Consider the following 22,614-nt stretch of genomic DNA (forward strand, 5'->3'; position numbering starts at 1 on the left):
TGTTTCTTTGCAGGTCTTGAACCTGAATCGAAGAGCCATCTTCCCCACCTTCTCTGCACCTCTCTTCCACTATTATTATCCCCCCTCTCCATACGGAGTGATCCAAGGTCACCGGATCCCCGAGAAAGAAAAAGAGAAACCCTCAGACTTGGTCACAAGCAATAGGCAAATACGGGGCTGTTTCCTCCGCAGGTCTAACAGGCTGGTTTATGCAAGGCAAAATCGTGAAACTGCAACAGTTCAGGCAAGAGGTGTTACTTCTCAAGCAGTAATTCCCTTCCTCATTCCCACTCTACCATGGGAGCTTCTTTTCTTACATTTTCACAGATTTTGCTTAGCACAAGAATTCTTAGAAAAAGCAACAATTCCTTGCAACGATAACCCCTTCCCAGCTTCTGTGGACCAAGCTGGGTGGAAGGGATGAGGTGGGGGCACTAAGCTTGCCACAGGGAGGAGAAGGAAAAGGGCCAAGTTGAAATTGGCCCCCCTCACTTTTACTAAGGTTGTGGTATGGTTTGGGTGCCCAATGGGTGCTTGCTGTGGAACTCTGTGGAAAGATTGTGTCTTTTGCTTCCTGGGAGAGCTGAGATTGAATCTTGGCTCTGCCAGGGATGAGCTGTGTTACCTTGGTCAGATTACTTACCCTTTCTGAGTCTCAGTTTCCTTTCCTACAATACCACCTGATTTACAAGGTTTATTTTTGCAGTGATAATCTATGTTAAGGACTTACTGCAGGATTTGGCACTTTCAATAAATATCACTTCTCTTTCCATTTCTAGGATTGTGACCTTACTGATGGGTTTAAAGGGAAGGAAAAATTTTCAGGGGTATTTTTCCTGGGAGAACTGAATTTAAACTGACAACACTGGACTGAAAAAAACATTCTCTCTAGGTCTTCCTTGGGGAAATCATTCAAATTCTTCCTCATCTATAAAATTAGAAAGTTAGACTTAGTGGTGCCACCGGCAGTTTGAATGGGCAATTTGCCACTGCATGGAACTGTCCTGCACACTTAGCATTGCCTGCCCTGCCCACTAAGTGTCCACGGCACCCCCGTCATTGTAACCACACAGGGTCACAGTTCTTAGGGCCGCCAGCGAAGCTATACCCCCCACCTCAGCTGAGAACCACCGGCAGAATCCCCCGATTATAATATTTCTCCCTGGCACCCTGCAGCCCTTTCTCCAGCCTGTGGGGACACTACGAGTCTCCCTGCCCCGTAAAGGGCCTCTGATGATTCGAGGAGGCCACCCAGGAGTGAGGCCCTGCTGCTCAGCAGGTGGTTCCTTGCCCCGGCTCTCAGGCTGGTCCAGCCACCCACCTTCCTTCCCCACAACTGGGAAGCCAGCGTCAGCCTGGTCCTAGGTCCTCCCCTAGCACGTGCCGGTAATAGATCTTCTCATTTTACTTTAAACTCCTAATCCCAGGGCCCAGCCAGCCTATAAGGCACTATGCCCAGTGACGCAAGATGTAAATAGTCCCCTTCAACTGAGAACCTCATCAGAGCAGTGAAAGGTCAGTGTGTGCGTGCGGGTGTGTGTGTGTGTGTGTGTGTGTGTGTGTGTAGGGTGGTGGTGGAGGAGGACGCCCACAAGATTAACCTCCGTGAGCGAAGAGTAATACGGCAACTGGACAGCGGGGCAGAATGAAGCACTGGCCCCCTGTGTGATGGGCCCTCCCTCCGCAACGACTTGAGACGGTGAGAACTCGGTGGCGCCTTCTTAGGAGTGCGCCATGGACAACTGCTGGATTTAATTTGGTCGTTATGGAGAGTGTGAAGGGTGGCAGCCACTGAGAACAGCCTGCCCTGGGATCCCTGGCAGGGAAAGCGGCCTGCCCACCTGGGGGTGGCACTCAGGTCTGCGACCCCTGGTGGAGGTGGGCAACGGCCGCCTCAACAGCCTCTGGGGCTGACGACGCTGTCCCAGCCGGACTTGGCGTCATTCCCTTACTAAGGGACACTGTTCAGACACGACGTACATACTGGCATGCTTGCTTTGACTGGGATAACCGATGGGAGGATGCAGAGATGGACAGGAAAACAGACAAGAGGAATGAATAATGACAGGCGAGAGGATGAAAACCAAAGTCTAAAACCGGATTGGAAGTGCTCTGTGCAGTTCTGGATTTCACGCTCAAGAATGGAACTGCAGAGGCTCACACAACCCAGGGAGGGATAAGGACCAAGGGGGCTTCGTAAAAGGAAGAGAACAACTCTCCCCCTCATGCTGTATGAGCTGGGAAGTGATCAAAGCCGCAGGGAAGGGCGCGCGTCGAGTAAACTTGGGTGCAGGCACAAACCTCTTGGATTCAAGTTCAACAATCAAAACGCAGCGGGGAGGCAGTTCTAACGCCAATTAAAAGGAACATTTCTTTTCATTTTGTTAAATTATTATGTGGAACGTGCGGTGGTTATGGGTTGGAATTATTACTGGGACTAATGGATGGAATTTCCATAGAGGCGGGTTTAGGAGGAAATTTCTCATTGAAAGACTGTCCAGCAAGGTGGACTTCCTCGTGATGCCTCGAGCTCCTGGTCAGTGAAAACGACCCGTCAGGCAGGTGGCAAGAGGGATTCCTGCATGGAGTCAATGGTCAGACTAAAGGACTTCTCAATTCTCTTTGTAATTCCCAGGTTTTATGTTTCTAGAATCAAGAAGGAGGTAGATAAATTCTTAGGTGGCAGATCCCATTACTGGTTCTCATTGGAGGCTAGAAATACATATCATACATATTTATGAAAAATAAGGAAGGGACCAAAGGGCACTCACATGTACTATGGGGCCTCTGTGACGTTTATATTGTCTCATTTAATCCTTGCAGGAACCCTGTGAGGTAGGAGTGATACAGATGCTCAGAGAGGTTAAGTGACGTATCCGAGGTGATACAGCTATTTAGTAGCAGAAATGGGTATTTTGCCTTGACTTTCCAAAGCTCGTTCAGCTGTGGCATGGTACCTCCCAAACGTGCCCCTCTCTGATATTTCCTTCCCTGCTGGGATTTTAGGGAATGTTCACCTCAGGCAGGAGGGTACAGTGGTCAGTGATTGGGATGGAAGTGACAATGCAGTGGAGGTTCCCCCACCTGCCCAAGTGCAAAGTGGGTACAGCACTCTCCCAGCTGTGCCCTCAACAAAGAGGTCACCCCCAAATCATAACATTATATTCCTTCTAATTTTTTGGTACAATATTGACTTTGGAAGCCTGGAAACAATATTCTTGCTCCAGGGCCAGTTTTTATTCTTTCTGAGCCTCAATAGCTTTATTTATAAAAAGAAAAGGAAGAAGGAAAGGCTAAATCATCTTTAAATTTGAAAGGCCTTTTAAATTATACACGTATATTACAAATAACACAATTTTCTATACATTACGTATTACACGTGCACCCATGTGTATATAGACACTTATATGCCTACATATGTATAGATTTGTTAATACTTACATTAACATCAAAATAAAAATCTCCTTATCTATATGATTATCAGGAACAGTGACATAATTATCCAATAACCCTAAACCAGAAAATGGTTTAAAACCAAGTGTTTGGCTTTGGAGTGATCTTGCTACAGACAATAAGAAAAAAACATTTAATTTCCTAATAACAACCGGATCGATTAGTGAACGGAAGCAGCCCGGGAGCACTGGTGGAAATTCACTGGCGCTGAAACAAAATCACAGCCCGCCAAGCCGAGCACAGTGAACACGGCTTCTGGCATGAGACAGGACCGCGTTTGGGTCCTGACTCGCACATCCCCTAGCTAGAGTAATCTCAGGCAGGGTACCTACCTTCTCTGGGCCTCACTTTCCTCCCTGGAAAGTGGGATCATAGGACCTATCTCAGGCGTGGCGAGGCTGAGAAGAGCGCATGCGCGGCCCGGGAGCGGGTCAGCGCGGCACAGATGGTCCGCCTGGTCCATCCCGGTCCCCGCCCTCAGGGACCTGGGAAGTGGCTTCTCTGGGCCGTGAGAAGTACAAAGAGGCAATTCCAGGTCACTCAGCATGGGGCGGGGCGTGGGGAGTGGGGGTAAGACGGGCTTGACGGAGGCAAACCTCCAGAAATGCAGCCCCTGGAAAAGCTTCGCGTTTGCTTTCAAGCGTGCACCTGAGGGGTTCCGCGGATGTGCCCCCAGTCCCTGCGATTGAGCCCCCAGGCCCCCAGCCGGCTCCTCCCCGCCCCCCTGCGCGGCAGCGCCCTTCCTGCAGCGCCAGCCCTGCAGGCCAGCTCTCCAGCCAGGAGGGGGTTAAAACCAACATTTGCAGATAAAGAGGTAAACATATTTACATTCCTCTCTTCACACTTTATGCATATGTCATGCAGTGAATAGTTTCAGAGGTCTGTTTGTACTATCGCTCCAGAATTTTTACAGTCTGGAGGACACAAAATCTCTATAAAGTGACTTATTGAAATAGAAGCAGATTGGTAAAACCGTTTCCCTCTTATGAACTGTGAAGAATGATCCTCTAAATGAAATCAGGAAGGAACTGGACAGAATCTTGTTTAATGGTCTGACAAAATGAATCACAACGATTCCAGACATCCATCACTGCTAAAAGGGAACCACAAATGATCTGTGAACCACTATATATTGATTACCCATGTAGTACAAGTGTCGGATTTAATGTTCACACACCATAGAGAGGCGGCAGGGACAGATGGTGCCTTAACTCTTCTTTGATAGATTTTAATGGTGAAATATTGATTTCTATCTGGCCAAGGCCTGCTGTTAGGGGCCAAAGTCATTTGTTGGGTATCGCCGGACACCCAGTCGGCCCGGCGTAATCAATCATTTTTGGCAAGGCAGGTGAAAATCCAGAGAGAAGCACCTTGGAACCCAAACCGGAGCGTGATGTGTCTGAGTCCAGTCACCTAGAGAAAGACAGAGAGAGAGAGAGACGCGGAGAGAGGACTCCTGGAGATGGCGCTGGCGAAGAATTATTAATGATAAGACATGTTTACTGAGGAGAGTCGCAGCCAATCAGAGCTGACATGAAATAGTCGGGGAGCCCCGTGGAGAAAATGAGCCTCTTGCTAAAAGGGACTATATTTTATTTAAACATCCTTCTAAGGCTGAGAACTCAGGTAATCTGTTGTGTTACAAGCCACTGGCTGCTCTTGCCATCCAGAGAGATAACACTGAGGCGCTAATAGGAACACATCAATCACAATCAGGCTGCAATTCCAGTGGCGTCGCGTCCTCCCAGCTCCTCTCCAAGCTCCTTAATAACGGTGATAACATAGTTCGGGGGCTGCTGAGAGGGGCTCTCCCCTCTGAGGGTCATATTCATAAAGCCAGCGGCTTGCCAAGTCAGCACCCAGGGAAACGGCCCTTCGCCCGCGGACTGGCGGGGAGGAAGAGAGGAGCCTCGCGGCGGGGGAGGGTTGGACTCCACCCCCCCCCACCCCGGTTCTGTGACGTCACTCTGGACACCCTCCTAAGAACGGGGTGTGAGTGAGTGTGCTCCCCCTAGCTATCAGGCGGCTAGACTCTTTTCCCTGGGCTGCTGAGGAAATGGGTTGGAAGGCCACCCCCAGAGGGCGCTCCCAAGTGTTCTGAGGGACGGCGACCTCGTGGGAATAAGTGTGTGGCTTCCCCCGCAGACGCCGGGAGGTGGACGTGTCTGGGGGGGTGGGGGTGGGGGGGGTCCGCTTGGCCTCTGCCACTCTGGCTCAGCCTCTAACCTAACGCCTGCAAGGTTCAGCGTCCCCTTGCCTGTTTGACCCCAGCCCCCCCAGGGTGGTGGTTGTATCTAATTAAATTGTTGTGTTCTCAGTATCCTCGCACTTGGCCTTGGCCCTCACAGATGCTTGATATACGACTAGGGCTGAATCCATCAATGCAGGTGTTGGCGTTAAAAAGAAGCCATCATGCCGCTTTGCAGGCACACCTTTTGAGTGTCCACGTGAATATAGGTAGATTGTGTGTGTGTGTGAATATACACTGGCCTTATAAAGACATTGATACCTTCTGTATTTATTTATTTAATTCACTTGTTTTGTTTTTTTAGGTATGTGGAATTGACCTTGGTACCTTGAATGTGGGAAGCTGGAGCGCAATCACTCAGCCACATTGGATCCTCTGAGTTGGATCTTTCATTTGTTTGCTTGTTTGTTGTTTTTGTTGTTGTTGTTGTTGTCCAGGAGGCCCTGGGAACCGAAACTGGGACCTCCCCTGTGGGAACTAGGTGCCCAGCTGTTACTGATTTAATTTTTTTTTTTTTGTAATTGAAACAGAACTTTAATAATAAAATATTCACATCCAATAGTTACTGTTTACAATAGATAGATATTGCCCCTCCCCAATATAAATATATTAGTTTTTTGCTGTTTATTCATAAATTCAATTGTTTTCCAATCTCACCCAAATCCTCCATCCAAATAACCATGTTTCTTTATTTTTTAATTCTCTTTTTTAAAAGATACATAAATCACACAAAATGTTAGATTAGAAAATATAGAGGTTCCCATGTACCTCATTCCCCTCACCCCCCACTCCTCCCACATCAACAACTTCTTTCATTAGTGTGGTGCATTCATTGCAATTGACTGACTTTTTATGGGAGACAGAATAGCATAGTGGGTAAGATCCTGAACTCTAGATTCAGATCGGTTGGACCCAAATCCTGGCTCCCTCATTTTCTAAAGGATGATCTTGAACAAATTCCTTAAACTCTCTGTGCCATGTTTACCTCAGCCGTAAAATGGAAATACTCATAGTACTATTAGGCATTATAAGGGTTAAATGAGTTTGCAGATGTGAAGCAGTTATAACTGGACCTGGCATGCAATGAGTATAAATATTGTATATTATCTATTTATATTTACCTTAAATGTTTAGCCATGCCATTATATGAATAATCTTTATATAAATGAAGACGTCTGTGTGCATGGCAAAACATAAACCTTTAAAGGGTTGACGGTTAGAAACCCAAATACTTACCTTTGTCTCTGCACTGGGGGGTAACACATTTATTTTGGTGGTGGTTGGTAGCTATTTTGATTCATTGTCAATGCATGCATCTCAAGCTGCTTCACCACGGGTCTTCCCTGTGTCTGCTCTTGCTCGGGTATGTTTATCTCCCGTTTGCACAGGGGTGCGGGTCTCTAGCTAAATGAGCAGCAAGGGGGGAAGGCCCAGCGCGGTGAACTTCCGCAGCTGCGTCACCTGCCCCCAGAAGCGCGAGAGCAGGCGGCAGATTCTGCTTAGATTATCTTGCTTACCTAATGATTTTTGCTTCACTGCCTTGCTCGATTGTGTTCACCAGGACGGCAGGCTATTAAAATGTCAAGGCGCATTGAATTGTTGTTATCCAGGAGAGAGACCTTTCCAATCAACCTGTGTTCTGGGGGTTGCATAAACTCCGAGAAGGCGATTGGAGAAAGGCTTTATGGCTTTTTTACATAGACGGGGACGGGGTGAGCCGGGAGGCTGGGGGAGGGCCCGGGAGGGGAGGGGAGGTGGGGCAGGCGCGGGCTGTTTGCGGCGCCTGGAGTGGGCTAATTAAAAGGCCATCTCCTCAGGCAGGTGCGGTGGCGCCTCGCTTTCTCATTTATGGGCAACTGCACTGTGGCCTGAGTGATGCTGTGGTTTAAAGAAGGGAGGGGGAAAGGGGGCTCCGGGGGGCCGCGGTGGTGGGGAGCCGCTGGGGGGCTGCGGCGCGGGGCGGCAGGGCCGGCGCCCAGGCTGTCGACTGAACCAGGGATGGATACCACGGAGCTGGGCTGGCAGCAAGGGCGCGGGAGAGAGACAAAGGTTTCCTCGGCCGGGCACGTGCCCCAGGCCCGCTGAAGGCCACGTCCCCTGCACCACAAGCGGGGGTGGGCGTTTGGGGGGTGACAGTTACTGAGCCGGGGCCGCGGCGTGCTCCCTCTCGCACCTCTGGCGCGCGCGCGCCTGCAGCAGCTGGGGCTGCCTGGAGACGCTCTTCTCTTCATGCCTTCGAGTCTCATTTTGCCAAGGATTTATTTTTCTACGGGGAGAGAGGGAGAGCAGGGGCAAAGGACGTTCTCATAAAGTATCCAGCGACCGGAGCCGCTGAAAGCTCCCACCAGAGAAACTCAGACTTCCCTGATTGACTTTTCCCCTTCGTTCACATCATCTCACAAATATTTGGCGTTCCCCGGCCACGACTGTTTCGTTTCTGTTTCAAAGCGATGGCTCTGTTTTAGCTTGTGCGTGGCTCAGCGCCTCGTTCCATCTGTCCCTCGCCTTGGTTCACTGGGGCATCGCTGGCCGCCTTAGTGGTTGCATCAGCTGGAGTTTTATCTCTGGGTGGAGCACCCACTCACCCCTCTGTGGATTTCCCTGCCTCCATCCCAGTATGCCACACCTGCCCATCATTCTCAAGTTGTTGGTCTTTCCTGCCCCAGCCTTGTCCTCCCACGTCCCAGCTCTCCACTTCCTTGGCCCCCAATCTTTGGCTTAAATCAAATCCCACTTACTCCTACAAGTCCCCTGCTTCCCTCGTCACGGGCTTCTCTCTGACATGGCAGGACATAGCAAAGAATCTTGTAAGAAGCAGATGACCCCCCCATCCTGATGGGGACACCTCATGGTCACCCTCTGGAGTGTCTGTCTGGCCGGGACCTGCTGTGGTCCTGCTCATTTTCCCCATCTTTTTATGCTCAGACCCATTGTCCTTTGTGCCTCCAGCATGTAATTCACACAGCTGCTGCCCTTCAAGGAGCCATTTCTGATCCCCACGCCTTCCCCCTCCCCATTTGAGTTTCTAAGGCCCCTTTACCTCTCACTTAGGTTTTTTTTTTTAAATGCATCTTCCTCTGCCTTTGTATTAAGTGAACTGGCTCTCTGCTTCTCTCACACATTCTCTTTCCCATAGTTTTATCATGCTTCACTGAAAATGTCAGTTCACTTGTCCTGAACCCCACCTCAATAGATAGTTCATTCAATCAACAAACATCTATTGAGCATCTACTGTGTAAGGCACTAGCCTATCGCTAAATACCAGTAGTATCATATTAGTATCAAAACAGATACAGTTCCTCTTCTCGTGACCTATAGACGATCCTCACAGGGTAGGGACCATGTTACTTTTTTTCCCTGTAGCCTGGGGCATTTATTTAGGTGCTCAATGTATTCTGAGTAAATGGAAGAAGGAAAGAATAAATCCTCTTTCCACCGTCTTGAGCATCACCACCAGCATTTTCTATTGGCTGTTTCACGACAGTGAAGGTTTCCACAGATGGAAGAGGTTGCTTTCTCAAATCCCTTTATATCCGTCGTCCTGCTGGGTCACCCTATGAGGGGGTGCTGTCCAGTTCCAGTATCCTGTTTTATTCAGGCTCAGGTGGTATAGTCAGAGAGGAAGGTCAAACAGTGCCTGGGTGGTGAGGCCCAGCCCGGAGCTGGGGCTCCCCGGGTGACACACAGGCCTGCCTTTCCCCGGGCTGGGTCTGCCGCACGCCCCCCACCAGAATCTCAGGAAAAGGTTGACGGGGCAATAGGCTGCTGCTTGGTTTCCACTGAATTCTCTTCCAGATTCGTCCTAGACCCTGGCACAGGGGCTGCTCCTGAAGCGGGAGGTTGATCTGATGAACATTAAGATGTAATTCCTTTTCTTCACTTCCCTTTAGCCCTTGCCCTTGCCCCCAGGTATCTGTGTGGAGTGTAGCTGGCTCAGCTCTGAGTTGGATTTTCTGACCATTGCATTGACTTGGGGCTGCGCCCTGTGCCCATCCCGTGAGTCAGTTTGTTTGCACGATGAGCTGTGTGTCATGAGCATAACTGGGCGGCCCCTGTACCTGGGCTGAGAGAGATGACTGCTCCCCAGATGCCCTCTAGACACTGTCCTAACGGCAGCCTTGGATCCATGTCAACCTTAACCTCTCCCAGAGCCGGCGTGTGAAAGCCGCTCTGTGCCGGCGAGGCCAGGGCTTCTGAGCCGCAGGGACCGCGGCCTTTGACCTAGAGGGCACCGGTGGCTTTACCGCTCCCAGGGTGTGTTGGGGACAGTGGGGGCTCCATTACATACCAGCTGGGTCTTCTGAGACTTGGAACTCTCTGAGTCTAAATTCCTAATCTGTGAAATGGGAATAATGACCATCACCCTGTAGGATGGCCACAAGGATTCAATGAGACAATGTCTGTTAAGTGACTGTCTCAGTACCTGGCACAGAGTGCGCCCGCCTCCACGGGTCTCCGCCTGACACCCCCAGACATGCACGTGTGCACACATGCACATGACTCCGCATTCCATTTGGGCGCCTCTTCATTCTTTCTACTTCTGCTCATCTTTTCTTGATATTGCTTTCACTCTCCTCTTCCTTGTCATTCTGCATTCCTTTCCTCTTTCTCCCCTTTTCCGGTCCCCTCTTCCTTATCCTTCTCTCTTTTAGGTGGTAGAGTGGAGATCAGGATACCTGGTTTTCTCTCCTGGGCTCTGTCCCCAATAAGTCCTGTGCTGTGCTCTGGGGCTGGTTACTTACCTCTCGGAGCAGGTGCTGCTTCCTCCACTTCAGGAACACCTGTCCTGGCCCGTTGCAGGGGATTGAATCATGTCCCCCCAAAAAGGTCCCAACCCATGATCCTGTGGGTGGGAATGCATTTGTAAATAGAAACTTTGAAGATGCTGTGAGTTAAATATGCCTGAACTGCCTGAGGGTGGGCTTTCATCCAATGCAGCTCACGTCCTCACGAGCAAAGGAAATTGGACACAGAGCAGCCACAGGGAGCCTCCAGAGGCCCGAAGCCAGTGGAACCCAGAGGAGAAAGGAGCAGAGGCTGCCATGTGCAGTGCCACGTGACGGAAAAACCAAGGAGCCCTCGCGGTTGCCGGCCAGCCAGAAGATACAGCCCTGGGAGGAAGCAAGCCCACTAGCCTCTGACACTGTGAGCCAGTCAATTCCCGTTGCTAAGCCAACCCAGTGCATGGGGTTTGTTTTGGCAGCCGGGAGACGGCAGGACCCGCGTGGCCCTGTACGGGAGTCGTGACTTCCATGTGTCTCCCACCATCGCACCCTGGGCCCCTTCAGGCAGGGCCTGTGGCTTGGTGAGCCAGCAAATAGGTAGCACTTGATAAAGGTTGGTGGAAAAAAGGAAGGGAGGGAGGGAAGAAGGGAAGGAAGGAAAGAAGGAAGGGAGGGAGAAAGGACTTTTCATGATTCAAGGTCAGGCTTCCAACACCAAGGAAGGCACCTGGCCACCACTAGCCCATACTTATCTTTTATGCAAATTCAGGAGGTGCCTCCTTTTCTGGGAGATGCCGCCCTCTCTCCTGGGGGCCTGGCTTGCCACATGGAGAGTGGGCTGGACTTCAGGCCTCGTTTGTCTCCGTGGCCCAGTTTCCTAGCGTGGGACACGCCTGCACGGGAGGAAGAGGGAGCCAAGGATGCAGACGTGGGCTGTGCTTGGGTCCTGTCTGAATCGCGCTGTCCCTTGACCTGCACAAGGCTTTCGGCTTTTGAAGAAGCCCCTGCTGTCAGCCTGCGCGATGGTCGTGTAGCTCCTTCCCAGGGAGCCTCAGAGAGGCGTGGGTGGCTCCTGGGAGGGCGCAGAGCCACCTGCTGCCTGGAGCACCTGCGGTCGGCTAACGGGCCACGGCCCTCTTGGCAGCAGAAATGCATAAAAGGCTCCCCATTTCACTGATGTGGGAATTAAGGCTCCAAGACGAGAAGGGTCTGGAGGGCCATTTTCCAGTCCTCTTCCCTCGCCCCGGGGATGGGGCCTGAGTGCGGGGGTCTCTGAGCTGAGGCGTCTCTTTGGGACCTGGCACGCCCCTGGGGAGGACGGGCGAGCTTGCAGGGCGGCATGGGCGTCTCTCCCTCGGGTTGAGGGAGGGTCAGAGGGAACAGCTGCTGGCCGCTTTGTTCAGCCCGAGCCCGGGCCGGATCAAAATTACATGGACACTGCCCTGCCGGGAAAGCCCCTCTGTCCTTGCCAACGACGGGCGAAAAGGAGAGACTGAAAGGTTTTGTTTCCTGGGAGGCCACGCACCCTTGGAGGCACTTGTGCTAATCTAGGTTGGAGGCATCTGAAACACTTTTGTCACTTTTTAGAAGCGGGAGAGGCAGGAAAGGTCATATTTTTCATCTCTTCAAGTTTCCAATACTAAAATGATTTTTTTCTACCTCGTGCCCTTTCAGTATTTTTCAGTGCTCTCACGTTTCTCATTTTTCTTTCCTTGATTTCCTGAAATTTCAGCCTCTCCCCTCCGCGGAGGGCTGGTGTTTGCCACAGCCTCGGGGCTGAGCTCCATCAGCTCGCTGGCAAGTGACTTCTTAGATAACATTAAAAATCCATTAGGAGTTTTAAAGAAGTCCCTTTTAGAGGAGCCCCTGCTGCCGGCAGGGCCTGCTCGAAGGCCAAGGAGCCCTTTCGGAGAGCTCTGGAGAGGCGTGGAGATGCGGGCTGGGTGGGGGAGAGCCCTGGGCTCCACCGACCTGCCCTGAAGGCGCAAGACAGACGCGGGTTCCACAGCCTGCCCTGCCCTGAGCGGGGCAGTTCCTTCTTCTCTCTGAGCCTCGGTTTTGGCATCTGTGAATTAGTGGCAGTGATAAGGTCCTCAAGGGACATCCTGAGGATGGGAGGGACTCACATATGAGAGGTGCACGAAACACTGTCTGGGCCAGAGGCTGCCCCTACAGGTTTGCTCCCTTCCCTGCTCCCAGTCATCCGACCTCACTGCAGGCTGCCTGTGCAATGCTTTATTTGATGATGCTCCATGCCGTGGTTTCGGATGCTCAATGACTAATTTTTTTTTGGAGGCACCAGGGATTGAACCCAGGACCTCGTACATGGGAAGCAGGTGCTCAACCACTGAGCCACATCTGTTTCCCAATGAGAGCTGTTTTTTTTGTTTGTTTGTTTGTTTTTAGCTGGTGCTGGGGATGGAACCCAGAGCGTCATATGTGGGAAGCAGGCGCTCAACCACTGAGCTACATCTGCATTTTGATTTAGGTGGTTTTGTCACATGTTCCCTGTTCAAGTGAGGTCCCATTATGGTTCAGCCTGCGTTGTGTCTCAGTTTCCTAGGACTTCTGTAATAAAGCTCCTTAAACTGGGGGTCTTCAAACAACAGAAATGTGTTATCTCACAGGTCTGGAGGCTGCACGTGGGAAATCGAGGTGTCAGCAGGGCCAGGCACCCCGATGCCCAGGAGACACTCCTTCCTTACCTCTTGCCGGCTTCTGGCGTTTGCGGCAATCTGCGGTGGTCCTTGGCTCGCCGCTGCAGCCCTTCAATCTCTGCCTCTGTCAGATAGTTCTAGCGGTTTCCATGTCATGACCAAACGACGACTCCACCGCTGGACAAACGTCACACTGCGGCCGCTTCCAGGAGCATTACCCCCTGTGCAGGGCGTGGACTAAACGCTTTAAATTTGCTCTCTCCACCCTTCAAGAGAAGTCATTTCATGCCATTCAGCATTTAGAATGCTCACCTGTACTTTGCAGAGCCATGGCACATTCAACACTACTCTAAGTAAACACCTAATCAACCTGAAAGGTCACGCCAGGCGCGCGACAAGGGTTGGTGCTCTTAAAGAACAAAGCGCCTCTGCTCCTGCTTGGAATCCCATTGTCTTCCTTCACCGTGTGAAAGTGCTTTCGAGGGGTCCCCCCTTGTTCCTGCCACGAATATTCTCCAGGCAAAAGGCTATGGAGGTGGACAGGTTGCCGATGGTCTCTGCCCTCCAGGACGACTCTGGGGGGGGGCGGGGAGACCAACCTGGAGCAAAACCCTTACACCTGCCCTACGGAAGCTGTAAGGGGCGGAGGGGGGGTGGGAGGAGCAGGGCTGAGCGGGGCTCGGGGTAACTGCAAATCAGGAGGAGGAAGGGACATGCTGGGTGTCTGGGGGAGGCGAGGCAGGGATGGTGAGCGCCGTGCTGGGGCCAGCCCGGGGCCAGGCAGAATCCCCAGGGCTGTAAGCGGGCAAGCGATGCTGTCGGTTTTGGGTGGGAGGGTGGAGAATGGACTTGGGAGTGGGGGTCCCGCTGCAGCAGAGATCCTGGGAGCCTCGGCAGCACCTGGCAGCTGTGAGGGGTGCGGAAGCGGAGTCTACCTCAGACGCAGGGTCAGCGTCGCATCTCAGCGAGGCCCTGGGGGCCACGCCCGGTGATGAAGGCACCTGCAGAGCTCAGGCTGAGCTACGATGGGGCAGTGGCCTTGGACGTAGAAGGGGGAAGAATTTGAATCCTGGGGGTCTCTGGTTCCACTGACAAGCGGAATAACCCAGCAGGGACTCAATGAAGCTTCCTCTTTCTTTGGATAAGTTCTTGCTAGAAACTGCTGCGTAAAGATGCGTTGTGTGCCATCCGCTACGTCAGCGAGTTGGCAGCCCAGAGTTGATAAAGAAGTCCGGAAATGTACGGAAAGGGAAGATGAAGGAAAACTTTCTTATGTAGGGCAGTGTTCAGAGAGAGTGCCAGACACACCCCATTCGATCCGGTCACTTAGACTGACCGGGCCTTCTCCAGGACCTTCCAGTAGCCTACGGGTGTGTGACGTGCTCAGGGCCTGGACCTCGTGACGGGGCAGTGGTCTCGGGGCAGTGGCGGGCTGGCCAGGCGGGGGCTGGCGCCCTTTGGAGCGTCTCCCTTCCCGCACGTGGTCATCCGGGGAACCCCTGCCACCGGCCCCCCGTTTTCTTGGGCACTGGCAATACGGCGACAAGCCAGGCAGAAGTGCAGGGTCGGGCGACCAGCGGGACACGCTCGGGCAGTCCTGCGCACAGCGCGGGGAGGGTGCTCAGCCCCCTGCCGAACCCGGGCTGGCGGGGGGGCATCTAAACACGCCGGCCCTGGGCCACAGCCACTCCCACTCCAGCGGCTTCCTCGGGGGGCCTCTGGGCCAGTCCTGTAGCCCCTCGGCGCCTGTCGCCGCCTCCGCGGGCTGCCGGAGCACAGCACGGCAGCTGGGGGCCTTGGAGCGGCAGCACTCAGTTCTGGAGGCGGGAGGTTGGAAACCGAGGAGTCGGCAGGGCCGCGCTCTCCCATCGTGCAGGGAAGACTCCGCCCGCGCCGCTCCCCGGGGGTGGGGGTGCCTCCAGGGCCAGCCACGGTGCGCCCGGCCGTTCCTCCCGCAGCGCTTGTCCCCGGGTCTGTCTGTGTCCGAGCCTCCCTTTAAGAACCCCAGTCCTGTCGGACAGGGCTTCTTGCCAGGGGGTGTGTGAGCGTGCCCTGAAGTGCAGTAAACCGTTATTCTTGTGGGGACGCTGGCGCGGGTGCGATCCGCTTATCAGGTGATACACGGTCTAGCGGGGACTTAATTAGGGGTCCCGGGTTTTCACCTGACTGGCAAAGGGGTCCGTGGACCACCAAGGGTTCAGAGCCCCTGGCTTAGGCCCTCCCCCATCCTGACTGGCCTCATTTGAACTCATCACGTCTTCAGAGATACCGTTTCTAGAAAGGGCCACGTTCTCGGGATGGGAAGTTAGACCTGGAAATGTTTTCTCAGGGTGCATGGTTCAGCCCACAGCAGGGCCTCAGCTCCCACATTAGCAAAAAGAGGAAGATGCACCTTCTCAGGGTGGCTGATGTGAAACGCTCAGTGAAGGGTGGCAGTCACCATCATCATCACCGTTGTCTTATTATGGTGGTTATTAATATCTTTAGTATCTTTAACTTTTTTTATTCTTGTAAACGATACAGAAGAAATACCAAGCACACATGCTGGGCTCTCAAGAAGTGCCCTCGTTAGCTGGACAGAGAGGGCATGGCCCCGGGGGGAAGGAAGCTAAAAGCAGGCACAGGCCCCTGGTGGGGTGGCCCTCCCGCATGGAGGGCGCTGAGGGAAGTGCTGCCCGTGGGTGGATACTCTTTTAGCCCCATGGAAGCATCTGCGAGTAGGGGAGGCGGGGGTGGGGGTGGAGAGGGTACCTTCCCGGGGCAGCTGAAAACCCTCCCTGAAGACAGCATGTGCAGAGCAGGCTTCGGAGCACCTGTGTCAGCCCGGCCAAGGGACTGCTCTCCTTTACCACTGAGTCAGAGATGGTCCTTGGGAATGGCTATGGCTCAAGCAGTTGAGTGCCTGCCTCCCACTCGGAAGGTCCCGGGTTTGGTTCCTGGTGCCTCCTGGAAAAAACAAAAAAGCAAACAATGAGCAAAACAAATGAAAAAAAAAAAAAAAAAACAACTCAGGGAAGCCAATGTGGCTTAGTCGTTGAGTGCCAGCTTCCCACATACAAGATCCTGGGTTTTTCTGGCCCCGGTACCTAAAAAAAAAAGAAAAAAAAAAGAAATCGTCCTTTGTGGCTCACTGGCAGCTTCTGTAAGAGAGTAGACGGCATGGTCCTTGGCCTGAAGGTGTATCAGTGAGCCTGAGAGGCTGTGTGTGTGGGTGGATCATAAATGATTGAAATATGGGATGCATATTGCACCTGCACACAGGACCGTGCAGGAGTGCTCCGCTGCTGGGACAGAAGGACCGAACGAAAGGCAACAATTAGGTCCTGGTGGGGAAATCTGGGAAGGCTGCCTGGAGGGGGTGGCTGAGGGAGCAGAGCACAGGTGGAAGAAGAGAACGGGCAGAGGTGGCCTGAGAAGGGAGATTAAGTACCGATGCTGTAGCTATGAGTCTTGGCAGGGGGCTGAGACTGCTGATGGGGAGAAGCCCACTTCCAGGGAAACTGATGGAGGAGCTGTTTCCATTCACCCTTGCCCCCCAGCTCATGTCTTTCTTCGGGGCGAGTCCTGCCTACACAAGTTTTCTCGTACAGAACCTCGGGGCAAGTTAGAAAAGCGCCGGCCTGGGCTGACGCGCCCTGCAGGCATGCGTCTTGGCCAGCAGATGGCGCCGCTGGGTGAACGGGCGGAGGCGCGGCTCTCGGCTGGGGTCAGCAGAGCGCCGGCTGGAGTCCGCTGCCCGGGGCCTTCAGCCCAGCGCGCTCGTGCAGGCCTAACTTGCAGAGCTGTGCGGGATAGCTCTGTCTACACCCCCTGAGCTCAGCCGCGGAGACTCTCTCCCTGTTCTCTGGACACAGGAGGTGAACCCCATAACCTGCCACGCCTTCCTCCCGGAGTTCCCATCTCCCTCTTAGCAAATTCCAATCCTCTTTCCAGACTCGCTCAAGCGCCCTGTCAGAGCAGGTGAGCTGTTCTTTGCGTTCCTTTCTGCATCACAGAGCCGGGTGCTTCTCAGCCACCATCAGATTCCAGACCAGGGCTGGCCACACATCAGGGGTGGCAACCTTTGCAGTATGGGACTGTACGTGCTTCATGGTATTTCTCCATTTCCTTTCTGTCTTTATATTCACTACCACCCAGTGAGGTAAGGTAAGTACCATTAGCTTCATTGGGTAGAAGAAGAAACTGATGGTCAAAGAGGGCCAGTGACCTGTGGAAGGTCCCCCAAATCTTTGTAGTGTTATCTCCCTCAGGAACTCTACTTACTCTTATTCATGATAGGCTCCATTAGAAGTCTACTTGCTGCTTCTTGGAGAGGCTGGGTGCTTCCCTGCCCCCTGCCTTCACCCATGCTGTACCCTCATCCTGAATACCTTCTCCACATCTCGCCATGTTTAAACATGAACTGAAGTTTAAGGGCCAGCTCAGATACTGTCTTTTCCTTAAGGGTTTCTACCATTTCTGGGCTTGTGTGTCTTCAAGGCACTTGTCTGTTACTTGTACCGCATTTTGCTCAGAATTGGCGTGAAGTGTGTGCATGCGTCAGCTTTCTCGGGCTCTTGTTTGCAATTGAGACCCCTGCACTGCCTAGGATAGTATTTTATACACAAGAAGGGCAGAACGTATGCTTTCTGGGTTGAAGATTGCTTGCATAAGCTCACTTAAACTCACGTGGTATTTCATTTATTTTAAGTATTTATTTACCACCAGCCACCTACCTTATTCCAGAAAGGATTTGACAGTTTATCTCACATTGAAATAATTAAGCCAGTGGCTCCTGAACTCATTTGCCCAAGATTCATAGTAACAAATACATTTTACATCATGTCTATATGTATGTGTGTGAATATATATTATTTCTGAAACTAAGCTTTCCCCAAACAATATCACACTTATAATCCACAACACATTCTAATATTTTCTTTTTTTGTTTTTTTTTTTTTTATTTCTCTCCCCCCCGCCCCCCAGTTGTCTGCTCTCTGTGTCCATTTGCTGTGTGTTCTTCTGTGACCGCTTCTATCCTTATTAGCGGCACAGGGAATCTTTTTCTCTTTCTGTTGTGTCATCTTGCTGTGTCAGCTCTCCGTGTGTGTGGCGCCATTCCTGGGCAGGCTGCACTTTCTTTCGCGCTGGGCTACTCTCCTTATGGGGCGCACTCCTTGCACGTGGGGCTCCCTGAAGCGGGGGATGCCCCCAAGTGGCACGGCACTCCCTTGCGCGCATCAGCACTGCACATGGGCCAGCTCCACACGGGTCAAGGAGGCCCGGGGTTTGAACTGTGAACCTCCCATGCGGTAGGCAGATGCCCTATCCATGGGGCCAAGTCCACTTCCCTAATATTTTCTATTCAATTCCATCCTGCTTTTTTTTTTTATTAATTAATTAATTTATTTATTTAATTCCCCCCTCCCCCGTTGTCTGTTCTTGGTGTCTATTTGCTGCGTCTTGTTTCTTTGTCCGCTTCCGTTGTCGTCAGCGGCACGGGAAGTGTGGGCGGCGCCATTCCTGGGCAGGCTGCTCTTTCCTTTCACGCTGGGCGGCTTTCCTCACGGGCGCACTCCTTGCGCGCGGGGCTCCCCCACGCGGGGGACTCCCTTGCGTGGCACGGCACTCCTTGCGCGCATCAGCACTGCGCATGGCCAGCTCCACACGGGTCAAGGAGGCCCGGGGTTTGAACCGCGGACCCCCCATATGGTAGACGGACGCCCTAACCACTGGGCCAAAGTCCGCCTCCCTCCATCCTGCTTTTAAACATGCTGATACAACTGATGAAGGTGATTTACCACCAGGTGACAGGATTCTGTGACAGCACTGGCCAGGGCATTAGCCTGAGGGCTGCATCGTGGATAGGCAGGCCACCCTGGGGGGCGGCTGGGGTCAGTGCGGAGGGGTTAGGTTTGCTGCCCTCCCATGGCTGCAAGTGTGATGTGGGCAGGTGGCTCCCTCTCCGGGCCCAGGGCCCTCCTGTTGCCCCCTTTGTGGTGCCCAGTGGTGGCAAAGCGCTTCCTCCCACCTCTCCACATTTGTGCTCCTCCTCTCACAATCCCAGAGTCTCATTTCTGTTTCTCTGAGACTGAGCTCCTTGAGGGCAGGGATGGGTTTTGTCTATTGTTGCCTCCTTGGTACTTGCAGAGTGCCTGGTCAACAGGTACCTAATGAATATGGGCTGAATGAATGAATGAATGAATGGGCCACTATAGCGTCAGAGTCCTGCTGGGTGAGGAGTTACAGAAGCTGCCAGTTCAAATGCCTTAAGGGGTCAGGCACAAGCAGGTAACACTATTTGCAGGAAGTAGTCCATGTGGAAGACAATAGGGAAGGGTGAGGACTGTGACAAAGCTAGAGAGTGAGTGCCCTGTCTAAAGGGCTAAGGTACTGTGGGAAGCAAATTAAACAGGTCTACTCCCGAGGACTGACCACCTTTCACTCTGAAATACGTTCTGTCATTGGTAACATGAAAGGATTGTGTGGTGGTTTGAAGCTGTAGGTACCCCAGGAAAACATGTTCTTAAATCTAATCCATTCTTGTGGGTGTGAACCCATTGTAGTAAGACTTAAGAGGAGGCTACTGCAGTTAAGGTGTGGCCCACCTCAATCAGGATGGGTCTTAATCTTATTACTAGAGCTCTTTAGAGGAGAACAAAATTCAGACAGAGAGAGAGAAAACCGGGGGAGCAAGAAGCTCAAGTCAACGAAACTCGGAAGAGAAGGAAGGGACCAGCAGATGCCTCCATGTGCCTTGCCATGTGGCAGAGGACCCAAGGATCGCCGGCGGCCGGTCTTTGGGAAGAGAGCATCGCCTTGATGATGCCTTGGTGTGGCCACCTCCTGGTCTTAAAACTGAGAGTGAATAAATTCCCCTGGTTTCACCTGACCCATTTCATAGTATTTGCTGTGAACAGCCTAGAAAACTAAACAGGCTGGTAAAATAGTTAAGTACATCTCAGACTTAAGTTTGCGTACATATTCCTGGGGACTCTTCCTAAAACCTGGATCCCTTGGCCCGCCTCAGTGTTTGGACTGAGTAAGGTTCTTGTTTAAGACCTTCCCGGGGAGATTCCGAGGCAGGTGGCCCCTGACCCCCGAGCGATTTACTCCTGCTTAAAGGTGTCATGCCTCCTGAGAGTGACACATTCTACAAAACACTAGCAGATGCAAATGAAGATCCTGTGCTAAAATAAAAATGAAGGTTTCTTTCAAATTTGGAAAATAATTATGCTTCAGGAAAATGATATTCTTCAATTTAAGTTTCTCTCCATAATTTTGCTTTGCTTTGGGCACCTGTCCTGCTCGGTGGCTCACCTGCAAGTGGGAAAATGAATGAATGAGATGAAAGGTTCTGAATGAGGGAATTCAGAGTCGGCAGCTGCTCCTCCTGGCTGTGGAAGCGCATTGTGTTCTCGCGTGGGCATGGGCATCAGCAGTGCGGGTTTACATTGTTACACAGCAAGGGTATTTAATTAGAGCAGACATCTCTAAGCACTTAAACATAGACTGATAATGTGTAATGTGTTCCATCCATTCCCTGACGGAGTTAAATATACAAACACATCACAGTGTTTCAGGAAAGCAATGGCTTCCAGATGATCTACTACCTACTGAGTAAGTTGAGAACCAGGGATTTAATCCCAGGAGGTGGGGTTGCCAGAAAAAAATTCAGAACTTCTAACTAAATTAGAATTTCAGATAAACAACGGGTAATTTTTTAGTATAAACGTATTCCAAATTTTATTTATATGTATATGTTTTTTTCTTTCTTTCCTTCTAAATCTGGCAACGCTACCAAGAGGGGACTTCTAGAAGGGAAGGATAGTGAGCTGGCTGCTCCCCAGAAGAGGGTCCAGGGACCAGTTGGGCTGCAGGGAAAAGCCCTCTTCTACCGGGGCCTTGAGAAGGGTTGGCCGAGAAGCTGGACTGAGAGGCCCAGCAGCCAGAGGGACAGGAGAAAGTTGAGGCAGAAGTCAGGGCTTTGGGTCAGCCCAGACAGGCCCCCAAAAGAGGCCAAATGTGGACACTGGAAGCTGAGGCGTGGCTGCTCAGAACAAACCCTGAGCACATCTCTGAAGTCAGCCTCGGTCTTCTCCTGCTCCTTCGGGGGACTTCTGCCTTTTCTCCATCTGAGAGGTGTGATGGGCATATGTTGGGGCCCTGACTTGGCACTTACAGGTGGAAACCTCCAGAGAAGGACACAGACGTGTGGCTAGAGAGTCCTGGCTAGGAAGGTGGGCTTCTATGACAACTGCCCTGGACAATCCTGGGGCCCTCCAGCTGCAGAAGGACGTCCTTGAATGTGGCATGTGTCCCATGACCCTTGCCTGAAAAACCATGCTGCAGGAACAGAAAAGGGCCCTGGAACCTCATGGGAGAAGCCACCACACCTGGCCACTTAAGAGACGCGCTGCTCGGGTTCCCAAGGCGGCCAGCCAGATGGGCCAGGTTCTCAGACAGCGCTAGGCTTTCCAGAGGAGGACGGGCGAGACTCCAAACAGAGGCCGGTGGAGGCCCCTCTGCCAATGTAGAAGTTGGACCCTGGATCTTTGGCTGCTTGTTATCATCATTGGATCCCTAGGCTGGCTTCAGGTGGGTCAGAGTGATGGCAGCATACTTGATTTGTGTTTCAGTCAACTGCACTTGCAAATGACAGTCTCACCCAAATCGATCACATCTCTCAACAGGTGACTGTGTTCCATCCACATGGAAGGCACGAAGGCGTGCAGGCACCAGGGCTGGGCATGGGAGCCTGGGGGAGATGTTGGTCCCCAGCTCTCCTGTTAAAGAGGCAGAATGCTCAGGAGGGAAGCCACCCAGGGGCTAACAGTTCTTGCAAAGGGTTGAGATGGTAGCTTTTTGAAAAGTCACCTACATGAAACCCCTTGGAAGGCCAGTGTCTTAGTGAGTACAAGTATCCTGCTGATGCTGTGACTACTTACCACCAAAGCAGTGACTTAAAACAGCAGAAATGTGCAGTTCTGGAGGTGGGAAGTCTGAACTGAATCTTACGGAGCCAAACTCCAGGGGTGAGCAGGACTGTTTCTCGCCTTGTCCAGCGTCTGGGGGCTGCCAGCCCTCCTCAGCTTTTGGCCCCTTCTCCCCAGTCTCTGCCTCTGGGGTCACATCACCTCCTCTTCTGGTCGGATCTCCCTCAGCCACCCTCCTATAAAGTCAGTTCTGATTACATTTAGGACCCACACACATAAGCCTGGACTAGCTCCCCATCACAGAATCCCTAACTTACATCTGCAAAGTGTCCTTTGCCACTTCAGCTCACCGTCACAAGCTGTAGGGATTAGCACCCAGATATCCCGGCCACTTTTCAGCCAGCCATCCTGGGTGCAGGGGCACCCGAGATTCCGCTGGTCCAACTTTCTTACTGTAGAGAAAGTGCAGCGAGAGGAGGGGATGTGCCCAGGGTCACGCTCAGCCGTTTGCACCAAAGCTGCTTCTCGGAGGGAGCCTGGGGCTGGGATGTATTTTTTCCTTCCATTTTCTGATGTATTCTTCTGTAAAGCCTCCACTGCAGGCTGTGAAGTCCCAG

General features: G+C 52.3%; 1 long non-coding RNA gene across 1 annotated transcript; it reads left to right on the plus strand.

Moving 5' to 3' along the window:
• The first annotated feature begins 5,487 nt into the window (after nt 1-5,487).
• LOC131279306 (uncharacterized) lies at nt 5,488-6,122 on the plus strand. The gene is made up of 3 exons (XR_009186693.1): nt 5,488-5,578; nt 5,772-5,910; nt 6,006-6,122. It is a non-coding gene; the product is annotated as an uncharacterized lncRNA (long non-coding RNA).
• The last annotated feature ends 16,492 nt before the right edge of the window (nt 6,123-22,614 follow it).

This window comes from Dasypus novemcinctus, chromosome 7 (genome assembly GCF_030445035.2).
Source record: "Dasypus novemcinctus isolate mDasNov1 chromosome 7, mDasNov1.1.hap2, whole genome shotgun sequence".
NCBI lineage: Eukaryota > Metazoa > Chordata > Mammalia > Cingulata > Dasypodidae > Dasypus > Dasypus novemcinctus.